We start from the raw sequence: 12,782 nt of genomic DNA, 5'->3' as shown, positions 1-12,782 counted from the left end.
GTTGTCCCAGCGTCCCCCACTTCGTCCTCCTCCTCGGCCGTAGCCCCGGTCGTTGCACTCGGGGTGCCGAACAAAGCGTCCATCTTGAATGGCTCTGAGCTCTTGGCAGTCGTTAGTGTTGTGGCTGTGTACGTTGTGGAAGGCGTAGAATGGACGACTGCTCTTAGACGACTCGAGGTGGTCCCTGCTGCGCTTCGAGTCCGGCTCCGCCGCAAGCACGGCTACTCCCTTACGCTTTCACGTCCTTGTCCTTGGCTTTCTTCTCTTCGAGGTCAGCAGCAGGGAGCTCGAGGAGGGAGAGGCGCCCCTCCTCAGCTCTTGCGCACTTGGTCACCATATTGAACATTTCCCGGGCCGAGCATATCTAGTCGTGGATGGCGAGCTCCTCCTTCATCTTGACGTCGCGGACGCCGTCGGAGAATGCGGAGATGATGGCCTCGTCTGTCACCTTGGGGATCTTGAGCCGGGCGCTGTTGAAGCGTTGGCTGTTGAAGGAAATATGCCCTAGAGGCAATAATAAAGTTATTATTTATTTCCTTATATCATGATAAATGTTTATTATTCATGCTAGAATTGTATTAACCAGAAACATAATACATGTGTGAATACATAGACAAACAGTATGTCACTAGTATGCCTCTACTTGACTAGCTCGTTGAATCAAAGATGGTTAAGTTTCCTAGCCATAGACATGAGTTGTCATTTGATTAACGGGATCACATCATTAGGAGAATGATGTGATTGACTTGACCCATTCCGTTAGCATAGCACTTGATCGTTTAGTTTGTTGCTATTGCTTTCTTCACAACTTATACATCTTCCTATGACTATGAGATTATGCAACTCCAGTTTACCAGAGGAACACTTTATGTGCTACCAAATGTCACAACGTAACTGGGTGATTATAAAGGTGCTCTACAGGTGTCTCCGAAGGTACTTGTTGGGTTGGCGTATTTCGAGATTAGGATTTGTCACTCCGATTGTCGGAGAGGTATCTCTGGGCCCTCTCGGTAATACACATCACATAAGCCTTGCAAGCATTGCAACTAATAAGTTAGTTGCGGGATGATGTATTACGGAACGAGTAAAGAGACTTGCCGGTAACAAGATTGAACTAGGTATTGAGATACCGACGATCAAATCTCGGGCAAGTAACATGCTGATGACAAAGGGAACAACGTATGTTGTTATGCGCTCTGACCGATAAAAGATCTTCGTAGAATATGTGGGAGCCAATATGAGCATCCAGGTTCCGCTATTGTTTATTGACCGGAGACGTGTCTCGGTCATGTCTACATTGTTCTCGAACCCGTAGGGTCCGCACGCTTAACGTTACGATGATAGTTTCATTATGAGTTTATATATTTTGATGTACCTAAGGTTGTTTGGAGTCCCGGATATGATCACGGACATGATGAGGAGTCTTGAAATGGTCGAGACATAAAGATTGATATATTGGACGGCTATATTCGGACACCGGAAGTGTTTTGAGTGATTTCGGAGAAAACCGGAGTGCCGGAAGGGTTACCGGAACCCCCCGGGGAAGTATTGGGCCTTAGTGAGCCTGAAGGGAGAGAGAGGGCAGCAGCCCAGGAGGTGGCGCGACCCCTCCCATGGGAGTCCGAATTGGACTAGGGGAGGGGGCGCGGCCCCTCTTTCCCTCTCCCTCTTCCTCTCTTTACTTCCCCCTTCCCTCTTCCTAGTTGGACTAGGAAAGGGGAGTCCTACTCCTACTAGGAGGACGACTCCCCCCTCCTTGGCGCGCCTCAAGGGCCGGCTGGCCTCCCCCCTTGCTCCTTTATATACAGGGGCAGGGGGGCACCTCTAGACACACAAGTTGATCTTCGTGATCGTTCTCTTAGCCGTGTGCGGTGCTCCCCTCCACCATAATCCTCGATAATATTGTAGCGGTGCTTAGGCGAAGCCCTGCGACGGTAGAACATCAAGATCGTCACCATGCCGTCGTGCTGACGGAACTCTTCCCCGACACTTTGCTGGATTGGAGTCCGGGGATCGTCATCGAGCTGAACGTGTGCTAGAACTCGGAGGTGCCGTAGTTTCCGTGCTTGATCGGTCGGGCTGTGAAGACGTACGACTACATCAACCGCATTGTGCTAACGCTTCCGCCTCCGATCTACGAGGGTACGTAGACAACACTCTCCCCTCTCATTGCTATGCATCACCATGATATTGCGTGTGCGTAGGAATTTTTTTGAAATTACTACGTTCCCCAACAGTGGCATCCGAGCCTAGGTTTTATGCGTTGATGTTATGCATGAGTAGAACACAAGTGAGTTGTGGGTGATATAAGTCATACTGCTTACCAGCATGTCATACTTTGGTTCGGCGATATTGTTGGATGAAGCGGCCCGGACCGACATTACGCGTACGCTTACGCGAGACTGATTCTACCGACGTGCTTTGCACACAGGTGGCTGGCGGGTGTCAGTTTCTCCAACTTTAGTTAAACCAAGTGTGGCTACGCCCGGTCCTTGCGAAGGTTAAAACAGCACCAACTTGACAAACTATCGTTGTGGTTTTGATGCGTAGGTAAGAACGGTTCTTGCTAAAGCCCGTAGCAGCCACGTAAAACTTTCAACAACAAAGTAGAGGACGTCTAACTTGTTTTTGCAGGCCATGTTGTGATGTGATATGGTTAAGACATGATGCTAAATTTTATTGTATGAGATGATCATGTTTTGTAACCGAGTTATCGGCAACTGGCAGGAGCCATATGGTTGTCGCTTTATTGTATGCAATGCAATCGCGCTATAGTGCTTTACTTTATCACTAAGCGGTAGCGATACTCATGGAAGCATAAGATTGGCGAGACGACAACAATGCTACGATGGAGATCAAGGTGTCACGCCGGTGACGATGGTGATCATGACGGTACTTCGGAGATGGAGATCACAAGTACAAGATGATGATGGCCATATCATATCACTTATATTGATTGCATGTGATGTTTATCTTTTATGCATCTTATCTTGCTTTGATTGACGGTAGCATTATAAGATGATCCCTCACTAAATTATCAAAGTATAAGTGTTCTCCCTGAGTATGCACCATTGCGAAAGTTCTTCGTGTTGAGACACCACGTGATGATCGGGTGTGATAGGCTCTACGTTCAAATACAACGGGTGCAAAACAGTTGCACACGCGGAATACTCAGGTTAAACTTGACGAGCCTAGCATATAACAGATATGGCATCGGAACACGGAGACCGAAAGGTCGAGCGTGAATCATGTAGTAGATATGATCAACATAGTGATATTCACCATTGAAACTATTCCATCTCACGTGATGATCGGACATGGTTTAGTTGATTTGGATCACGTGATCACTTAGAGGGTTAGAGGGATGTCTATCTAAGTGGGAGTTCTTAAGTAATATGATTAATTGAACTTTAATTTATCATGAAATTAGTCCTGGTAGTATTAGCATATCTATGTTGTAGATCAATAGCTCGCGTTTAGCTCCCCTGTTTTATTTTTGATAAGTTCCTAGAGAAAACTAAGTTGAAAGATGTTAGTAGCAATGATGCGGATTGGATCCGTGATCTGAGGTTTATCCTCATTGCTGCACAGAAGAATTATGTCTTTGATGCACCCCTAGGTGACAAACCTATTGCAGGAGCAGATGCAGATGTTATGAACATTTGGCTAGCTCAATATGATGACTACTTGATAGTTTAGTGCACCATGCTTAAACGGCTTAGAATCGGGACTTCAAAGACGTTTTCAACGTCATGGACCATATGAGATGTTCCAGGAGTTGAAGTTAATATTTCAAGCAAATACCCGAGTTGAGAGATATGAAGTCTCCAACAAGTTCTATAGCTAAAAGATGGAGGAGAATAGCTCAAGCAGTGAGCATGTGCTCAGATTGTCTGGGTACTACAATCGCTTGAATCAAGTGGGAGTTAATCTTCCAGATAAAATAGTGATTGACAGAATTCTCTAGTCACTATCACCAAGTTAGTAGAACTTCGTGATGAACTATGATATGCAAGGGATAACGGAAACGATTCCCAAGCTCTTCGTAATGCTGAAATCGACGAAGGTAGAAATCAAGAAAAATATCAAGTGTTGATGGTAGACAAGACCACTAGTTTCAAGAAAAGGGCAAAGGGAAGAAGGGGAGCTTCAAGAAGAATTGCAAGCAAGTTGCTGCTCAAGTGAATAAACCCAAGTCTGGTCCTAAGCCTAAGACTAAGTGCTTCTACTGCAAAGGGACTAGTCACTGGAAGCGGAACTGCCCCAAGTATTTGGCGGATAAGAAGGATGGAAAAGTGAACAAAGGTATATTTGATATACAGATTATTGATGTGTATTTTACTAGTGTTCGTAGCAACCCCTCGGTATTTGATACTGGTTCAGTTGCTAAGAGTAGTAACTTGAAACGGGAGTTGCAGAATGAACATAGACTAGTTAAGGGTGAAGTGATGATGTGTGTTGGAAGTGGTTCCAAGATTGATATGATCATCATCGCACACTCCCTATACTTTTGGGATTAGTGTTGAACCTAAATAAGTGTTATTTGGTGTTTGCGTTGAGCATGAATATGATTTGATCATGTTTATTGCAATACGGTTATTCATTTAAGTAAGAGAATAAATTGTTGTTTTGTTTACATGAATAAAACCTTATACGGTTACACACCCAATGAAAATGGTTCTTTGGATCTCGATCGTAGTGATACACATATTCATAATATTGAAACCAAAAGATGCAAAGTTAATAATGATGGTGCAATTTATTTGTGGCACTGCCGTTTAGGTCATATTGGTGTAAAGCGCATGAAAAAAATCCATGTTGATGGGCTTTTGGAATCACTTGATTATGAATCAGTTGATGCTTGCGAACCATGCCTCATGGGCAAGATGACTAAGACTCCGTTCTCCGGAACAATGGAGCGAGCAACAGATTTGTTGGAAATCATACATACTGATGTATGTGGTCCGATGAATATTGAGGCTCGTGGCAGGTATCATTATTTTCTGATCTTCACAGACGATTTGAGCAGATATGAGTATATCTACTTGATGAAACACAAGTCTGAAACATTTGAAAAGTTCAAAGAATTTCAGAGTGAAGTGGAGAATCATCGTAACAAAAAATAAAAGTTTCTACGATATGGTCGCGGAAGTAGAATATTTGAGTTACGAGTTTGGCCTTCAGTTAAAAACAATGTGAAATAGTTTCACTACTCACGCCACCTGGAACACCACAGCATAATGGTGTGTCCGAACGTCATAACCGTACTTTATTAGATATGGTGCGATCTATGATGTCTCTTACCGATCTACCACTATTGTTTTGGGGTTATGCATTAGAGACAGTTGCATTCACGTTAAATAGGGTACCATCTAAATCCGTTGAGACAACACCGTATGAACTATGGTTTGGCAAGAAACCTAAGTTGTCATTTCTTAAAGTTTGAGGTTGCAATGCTTATGTGAAAAAGTTTCAACCTGATAAGCTCTAACCCAAATCGGAGAAGTGCGTCTTCATAGTGTACCCAAAAGAAAATGTTGGGTACACCTTCTAGCATAGATCCGAAGGCAATATATTCGTTGCTTTCAATGGATCCTTTCTAGAGAAGGAGTTTCTCTCGAAAGAAGTGAGTGGGAGGAAAGTAGAACTTGATGAGGTAACTGTACCTGCTCCCTTATTGGAAAGTAGTTCATCATAGAAATCAGTTCCTGTGACTACTACACCGATTAGTGAGGAATCTAATGATGATGATCATGTAACTTTAGATCAAGTTACTACCGAACCTCGTAGGTAAACCAGAGTGAGATCCGCACCAGAGTGGTACGGTAATCCTGTTCTAGAGGTCATGTTACTTGACCATGATGAGCCTATGAACTATGAGGAAGCGATGATGAGCCCAAATTCCGCGAAATGGCTTGAGGCCATGAAATCTGAGATGAGATCCATGTATGAGAACAAAGTATGGACTTTGATTGACTTGCCCAATGATCGGCGAGCCATTGAGATTAAATGGATCTTCAAGAGGAAGACGGACGCTGATAGTAGTGTTACTATCTACAAAGCTAGAATTGTCGCAAAAAGGTTTTCAACAAGGTGTTGACTATGATGAGAGTTTCTCACTCGTATCTATGCTTAAGTCTGTACGAATCATGTTAGCAATTGCCGCATTTTATGAAATCTGGCAAATGGATAAACAAAACTGCATTCCTTAATGGATTTATTAAAGAAGAGTTGTATATGATGCAACCAGAAGGTTTTATCAATCCTAAAGGTACTAACAAAATATGCAAGCTCCAGCGATCCATCTATGGACTGGCGCAAGCATCTCGGAGTTGGAATATATGCTTTGATAAGTTGATCAAAGCATATAGTTTTATACATACTTGTGGTGAAGCCTGTATTTACAAGAAAGTGAGTGGGAGCACTACAACATTTCTGATAAGTATATGTATGACATATTGTTGATCGGAGATGATTTCTGCAAAGCATAAAGGAATGTTTGAAAGGAGTTTTTTTCAAAGAAAGACCTCGGTGAAGCTGCTTACATATTGACATCAAGATCTATAGAGATAGATCAAGACGCTTGATAAGTTTTTCAATGAGTACATACCTTGACAAGATTTTGAAGTAGTTCAAAATGGAACAGTCAAAGAAGGAGTTCTTGCGTGTGTTACAAGGTGTGAAGTTGAGTAAGACTCAAAACCCGACCACGGCAGAAGATAGAGAGAGAATGAAAGTCATTCCCCATGCCTCATCCATAGGTTCTATAAAGTATGCCATGCTGTGTACCAGACCTATTGTATACCCTGCCCTGAGTTTGGCAAAGGAGTACAATAGTGATCTAGGAGTAGATCACTGGACATTGGTCAAAATTATCCTTAGTGGAATAAGGATATGTTTTTCGATTATGGAAGTGACAAAAGGTTCGTCGTAAAGGGTTACGTCAATGCAAATTTTGACACTGATCCAGATGACTCTAAATCTCAATCTAGATACATATTGAAAGTGGGAGCAATTAGCTAGAGTAGCTCTATGCAGAGCATTGTTGACATAGAAATTTGCAAAATACTTACGGTTCTGAATGTGGCAGACCCATTGACTAAAATTCTCTCACAAGCAAAACATGATCACACCTCATTACTCTTTGGGTGTTAATCACATAGCGATGTGAACTAGATTATTGACTCTAGTGAACCCTTTGGGTGTTGGTCACATGTCGATGTGAACTATGGGTGTTAATCACATGGTGATGTGAACTATTGATGTTAAATCACATGGCGATGTGAACTGGATTATTGACTCTAGTGCAAGTGGGAGACTGAACGAAATATGCCCTAGAGGCAATAATAAGGTTATTATTTATTTCCTTATATCATGATAAATGTTTATTATTCATGCTAGAATTGTATTAACCGGAAACATAATACATGTGTGAATACATAGACAAACAGTATGTCACTAGTATGCCTCTACTTGACTAGCTCGTTGAATCAAAGATGGTTAAGTTTCCTAGCCATAGACATGAGTTGTCATTTGATTAACGGGATCACATCATTAGGAGAATGATGTGATTGACTTGACCCATTCCGTTAGCATAGCACTTGATCGTTTAGTTTGTTGCTATTGCTTTCTTCATGGCTTATACATGTTCCTATGACTATGAGATTATGCAACTCCCGTTTACCGGAGGAACACTTTGTGTGCTACCAAACGTCACAACGTAACTGGGTTATTATAAAGGTGCTCTACAGGTGTCTCCAAAGGTACTTGTTGGGTTGGCGTATTTCGAGATTAGGATTTTTCACTCCGATTGTCGGAGAGGTATCTCTGGGCCCTCTCGGTAATGCACATCACATAAGCCTTGCAAGCATTACAACTAATAAGTTAGTTGCAGGATCATGTATTACGGAACAAGTAAAGAGACTTGCCGGTAACGAGATTGAACTAGGTATTGAGATACCACGATCAAATCTCGGGCAAGTAACATACCGATGACAAAGGGAACAACGTATGTTGTTATGCGGTCTGACCGATAAAAGATCTTCGTAGAATATGTGGGAGCCAATATGAGCATCCAGGTTCCGCTATTGGTTATTGACCGGAGACGTGTCTCGGTCATGTCTACATTTTTCTCGAACCCGTAGGGTCCGCACGCTTAACGTTATGATGACAGCTTCATTATGAGTTTATATATTTTGATGTACCAAAGGTTGTTCGGAGTCCCGGATATGATCACGGACATGACGAGGAGTCTCGAAATGGTCGAGACATAAAGATCGATATATTGGACGGCTATATTCGGACACCGGAAGTGTTTTGGGTGATTTCGGAGAAAAACGGAGTGCCGGAAGGGTTACCAGAACCCCCCGGGGAAGTATTGGGCCTTAGTGGGCCTGAGGGGAGAGAGAGGGCAGCAGCCCATGAGGTGACGCGACCCCTCCCATGGGAGTGCAAATTGAACTATGGGAGGGGGCGCGGCCCCTCTTTCCCTCTCCCTCTTCCTCTCTTTCCTTCCCCCTTCCCTCTTCCTAGTTGGACTAGGAAAGGGGAGTCCTACTCCTACTAGGAGGAGGAATCCCCCCCTCCTTGGCGCGCCTCAAGGGCCAGCCGGCCTCCCCCCCTTGCTCCTTTATATACAGGGGTAGGGGGCATCTCTAGACACACAAGTTGATCTTCGTGATCGTTCTCTTAGCCGTGTGCGGTGCTCCCCTCCACCATAATCCTCGATAATATTGTAGCGGTGCTTAGGCGAAGCCCTACGACGGTAGAACATCAAGATCGTCACCACGCCGTCGTGCTGACGTAACTCTTCCCCGACACTTTGCTGGATCGGAGTCCGGGGATCGTCATCGAGCTGAACGTGTGCTAGAACTCGGAGGTGCCGTAGTTTTGGTGCTTGATCGGTCGGGCTGTGAAGATGTACGACTACATCAACTGCGTTGTGCTAACGCTTCCACTTCCGGTCTACGAGGGTACGTAGATAACACTCTCCCCTCTCATTGCTATGCATCACCATGATCTTGCGTGTGCGTAGGAATTTTTTTGAAATTACTACGTTCCCCAACAGTTGTACTTTTGCAGGGTTTCCCCTGGTTGTTGCTTGATGCGCGGCAGGTCGCCTGCAGCTGGCGGGCGGTCGCGAGTACCCTGGAAGTTGGCGACAAAACGCTCGCGCATCTCGCCCCAGGAGGAGATCGATCCCGCGGGCAGGTTCAGGAGCCACGAGCGAGCGCCATCCTTGAGAGCCATGGGAAACTAGTTCGCCATGACTTTTTCCTCGCCGTTGGCTGCCTCGATGCTCAGCTCATAGAGCTGCAGGAACTCCGAAGGGTCGGGGGTGCCGTCGTAGTGCGGAGGCAGATCCGTCTTGAACTTGCCTGACCAAATGACGGTGCACAGCTCGGGAGTAAAGGCTCGGCAGCCCGCTGTGGTCACCGGAGCCCATCGTGGTAGTGGAATCTGGTCTTGGCACCCACGCACCGCCATGGCAAGCGGCACGCGGTCTTGACGTGGTGGTGCGGGGAGCGCGGGAGCGTTTTCTTGCGGTCGAGGGACCTCCTGGCAGCTTCTTTCTTCATATGCGGGCACACGGCATGGCGGATCACGCCACTGGACCACGCGTCTTGGGGCAAGGACACCGTCTTGATGCGGAGGAGGCGGAGGTGCTCCGTGAGCCGTGCGTCTCGGCGCGAGGGTGCCATCTTGATGCAGGGGTGGCGGAGGCGCTCCGTGAGCTACATCCCCCGCGGCCGAAGGCGGGCGAGGTAGCGAGAGGGATGGTGCAGGAGAGCCCCCAGTAGCGCTGACGAGCTCGGCGATGCGGTCAAGCCAGTCTTTGTAGAGGTCGTCGACCGGGCGGTAACGTAGGAGCTCACGTGCCATGAGCAACACGGCTTGCGCATCCGTGGGCGCGCGACGAGCATGGGATGATGAGCCGGCCGGAGTCAGCGACGGGGTGGCGGTGCGGCCGTCTCGCCACACAGAGGGGTGCAGCGATGACGCCTGTTGCTCGTTCGCTGCCGGGCCAGTGGCGGCATTTGCAGCAGGTGATGGAGAACAGCGGGGAGGTCCGCCAACAGGCGCCGTCTGGGCGGCGCGGTGCTTAGCACGAGCTCGATGAGCGTTCGACATGGATGCGATGGAGCCGTGGAACGTGGATCGACAGAGGGAAACATTTAGCGCACCCCTACCTGGAGCGCCAAATGTCAGATTACGGGTTCCGGAAAACCCTTGAGGTTCGGACACTAGGGTGTGCACGAAGATCTCTCTCACCCTAGCTCACGCCCTCGCAACGACCTCACAGTCTAGCTCGCCAAACCCGAAGAACAAGGGACACAAGAGTTTATACTGGTTCGGGCCACTGTTGCGGTGTAATACCCTACTCCAGTGTGGTGTGGTGGATTGCCTTGTAAGCTGGGGATGAAGAAGTACAAGGGAAGAATAACCTCCTGAGGAGAGATGTTCTTGAGCTCGATGAGCTTGTGTGGTTGGGGATGATCTGAATGATCCGCCCCTCGATGAGCCTCCTCCCCTGGCTACGGTGGTGGCTAGCCCTATTTATAGAGGCCTAGGTCCTCTCCCCAAATATTAGGCGGGAAGGGATCCCACAACGGCCAATTCGAAGGTGGACAATGAGTATAAGTTATCCTGACAAAAGGTGGTCTTCACCTGCCAAAGGCTTTGGGGGTGACGCCGTCGTGGGCTCCGTGGTGACATCCATCTTGCCGTCCTGCTGGTCTTGGTCTCATTGCACCGATATAGAAACCTTTGTCTGACGCCTCGGGACTCCTCGCCTGTGCCTGCTTCTTTAGCACCAAAGAGGAAACTGGCAGTCTGCGCCCGCTAGCGCCCGCCTAGCCTTGGTCATTATGGCTTACGTCATGGAAACCTCACGAGGTGCCCCTCGCCTTGATCTCTTCGCTCCTCGCGAACTAGCCTAGTGAGGCTACCCCTAAGGAGGTCTTGTGTCGTCCGCCTCGCGAGGGTCTTGAGTGTTGGTTGATGAAGATGGGTCGTACCAGGCCGCTGGTGGAGCCACGCCCTAGGCTGCAGGCAGGCAAGTCTGGGTACCCCCATTCCCAGAACGCCGACAATACCTAGGTCGACTCTAACTATTTCCCCCCACCCATCGATCGACGTACCTCACAAGTTATGTCTCTCGTTTCTCTGACAAAGGACGGTCGATCTTCCTATGTAGTTACGCCTGCTTATCACAGCCATATCGTCCCCCTCATCTGTGATGCCCGGATAATTAAGCTACATGATCATGCTAATGATGCCTTGTCACCATGTTTTGCAAGCTTAAGTGCCACTGATAAAAACCAAAGCCAAATTCAAATTTAAATTTCAAGTGAAATAATATTTCTTTAAACAGCGAAAGCGAAAATATTTACAATAGGTCATAAAATCCCCAAGTATTGGTAAAATTAATATAAACTCCATTTGGATGACCAAATTGTCCCTGTCGATTATTTTAGTGGACCAGATGCATTAAATAAACCTTAAATTCAAGCCTACACTTAAAATAGTCCCCGTTGCTTTGAAGCTTTTTGAACAACTTTAAAATATAGTGAATGATTTATGTGGAAAGTTTCATAAGCAAGTAAAATCATTTGGTCAATCGTGTAAATACAAAAAAGAAAAAGAAATGTAAAACAGAAAAGAGAAGTAAAGAAAAGAGTAAAAGAAACAAGAAAAAGGGGCCCATGTAGCTGGGAGGCCCAGCCCACCTCCCTTGTCTCCCAGCTCCCGCTACAGTGGGAGGTAGGGGGCAGGCGTGGAGGCCATCCACGGCGCCCCGGACACACGCCGGCCATCCCTGGCCTCCCTGTTGGTTAAGACGTCGCCCACAAACCCTAGATCGAGCCCAACTCCCCCTCTCGGGACCTCACATCTCTCCTCCTCACCTTGCTCTGCTCACTACAGTAGCCGCCTGAGACCCCCCGTCGCCGCCACGTCGTCGTTGCCGTTCTCCGAGGCTTCCCCGAGCTCCTACAAGGTGGCCAGGAGCCTCCCCAACCTCGTCACCTTCAGCTACGCGCCTCAAATCGAGTAGGAACGCCACGTAGGCTCGTCATCGCCACTTCTTCCCCGCCATGGCCGCCGCGGTCATCTCCGTCGATCACCACCGTCGGCGCCTCCCTGCCTCGCCGAGCTCGTCCACGGCCTCCCCGAGGTGAGACTCCGCCTGTTCCCCCTTTCTACCCCTCTCCCCAACGCTGTTTGTCGCCGCCCCAGGCTCCGGTCGTTGGCCGCGGTCACCGCGCGCCCCGCCGCGCCTACACCTCGCGCCACGGTCGCCCCATGTGCGCCCCGCCCCGCCCCCTGGCCGCGACCGGCCGCGCGCTGTCCGTCCTCTGGCCGCGCCTCGCGCGTGCACGCGCGCCCGCGTATCTGCTACTCCTCCTAGCGAACTGCTGCTGCTCTACGTGTTGCTGCTGCTCTGCTCCTGCTAAGCTGCTGCCGCTGCTTAGTTGCTGTTGTCGCTAGCTGCTGCTGCGCTTGCCTGCAAACCGCTACTGTTTGTCGATGCCGCCGCTCGCTGCCGCCGCTGCTACGGCCGGCCATGGCCGAGCTGTGTGTGAGTGTGTGCAGCGTGTGTGTGTACAATGTGGGTGTGTGCTGAGTGTGTGCGTGACTGTGTGTGCGTACTGCGTGTGTGTGTGCGTGAGTGTGTGAGCAGCAGTGTGTGTAGCCGCAAAATAATCCTGTACGACCGGGTCGTATGTGCGACCCGGCCGCATGGGGAGGCTGGCAGGTGGGCCACCCCACGAGGAGCTCTC

Source organism: Triticum aestivum, chromosome 1A (genome assembly GCF_018294505.1).
Source record: "Triticum aestivum cultivar Chinese Spring chromosome 1A, IWGSC CS RefSeq v2.1, whole genome shotgun sequence".
In the NCBI taxonomy this organism is placed as follows: Eukaryota; Viridiplantae; Streptophyta; class Magnoliopsida; order Poales; family Poaceae; genus Triticum; species Triticum aestivum.
This window is presented reverse-complemented; position numbering follows the sequence as displayed.